This window comes from Dipodomys ordii, unplaced genomic scaffold (assembly GCF_000151885.1).
Source record: "Dipodomys ordii isolate 6190 unplaced genomic scaffold, Dord_2.0 Scaffold3, whole genome shotgun sequence".
NCBI classification, from domain to species: domain Eukaryota; kingdom Metazoa; phylum Chordata; class Mammalia; order Rodentia; family Heteromyidae; genus Dipodomys; species Dipodomys ordii.
This window is the reverse complement of record NW_012267219.1, coordinates 1,078,578-1,080,247: the sequence shown is the minus strand read 5'-3', so window position 1 is coordinate 1,080,247 and position 1,670 is coordinate 1,078,578.

Sequence of the window (1,670 nt, the reverse complement as noted above, 5' to 3'; positions counted from 1 at the left end):
GGCTCAAGTGGTAGAGTGCTAGCCTTGACCTGAAGAGCTGAGGGACAGCGCTCAGGCCCAGAGTTCAGGCCCCACAACTGGACCCCCCCCCCAAAAAAAAAGAACAGTCTCATAGACTTTTCTGCCCAGGCTGACTTTGAACCACGATCCTCAGATCTCAGCCTCCAGAGTAGCTAGGATTATAGGCATGAGCCACCAGCCCAGCCTTTTCTGCTGGGCTAGAGTGGGGTAGGGGTGGGGTGGGGGTGGGGAGGGGGGGCCAAGCCTGGTTGCATTACCCTGCTGTGTCATCAGGAGGCGCCATATTCTAACTACTGGTCAGAAAGGGGTCTATATGGAAAAATGAACTATGTAACTTGTGGGCAGGGATGGAAGGGGAAAACTGGGGGAAAGCAAAGGAAGGGGTGATGTTGTCCAGAAGGAAATGTATGTATTACCTGGATTGTGAAATGGTAACCCCCTCTGTAAACACCGTAATATATTAAAAGAGAGCAAGCGAGAGCGAGAGCGAGCGAGAGTGAGAGAGAGAGAGAGAGAACGATAAAAAGGAGGGGATTCTGAGTGTAATATATGCTTCTCCAAAGGTGGACAGATGCTGGAGGCTCCAGGCCCAAGTGATGGCTTCGAGTGTGGGATCGGGCACCCGTGGGGCCAGCTGTGCTGGGCAGAGGCTGCAGGTGCTGCCAGGGCTGTAACTGAGTGGAGCTAGCCCGTTGCCAGGCTGGGTCACCTGAGGGAGGCGGGTATCAGCACCCTGCCGATGGTGGAGTTGGAGCCCAGTTTCCAGGTAGGGGCTGGGTTTGAAGGTCTCTGCAGCGTCTTCTTCCTGGGACTTCAAACCTGGGACTGAGCTGCTCTGCCCTGGAATGGGTCTGGTCTGCTTTTCAGTTGAAGTATAGCTGTAGTGACTGCTTTTATGATGAAGACTAACTTATCTGTGCGAAAGCCTATGAAAACCTCCAGACTCTTAAACCAGAAGCTAAGATGAATTAGGGGTTTGAGGGACAACTGAAATGCTACCAGGTGGTAGGATATGAAGCGGATACTTCTAGTGCAATTTATAAATGAGGTGCTTCACAAAGGGTAACAGAGAAGTATCCAGAATTGTAGGATTTACCCCAAGAACTCTCTGTTGACCCAACCACCATTCACAAGGATTAAAAGATGACATTCTTGGGCTAGGAATGATGTGGCTTAGTGGTAGAGTGCTTGCCTAACATACATGAAGCCCTGGGTTCGATTCCTCAGAACCACATAAACAGAGAAAGCCGGAAGTGAGGCTGGGAAGGTGGCTCAGTGGTAGAGTGCTAGCCTTGCATGCCTGAGGCCCTGAGTTAGATTCCTCAGTACCATATAAGCAAAAAAAATCTGGAAGTGGTGCTGTGGCTCAAGTGGTAGAATGCTAGCCTTGAGCTGAAGAGCTGAGGGACAGTGCCCAGGCCTGGAGTTCAAGCCCCACGACCGGTGCTGTGGTGCTGTAGCTCACATGGTAAGGTGCTATGCTTGAGCAAATAAAACTCCAGGGCAGTGCCCAGGCCCTGAGTTCAAGCCCCAGGACTGCCAAAAATAAAGAAAAAAAAGACATTCACTATAAATGTACAAAGAGCAGGTGATCCTTATTTCACAGTTACAGTATTTTGGATTATTATGAGGGAAGTGGACCTATGTAT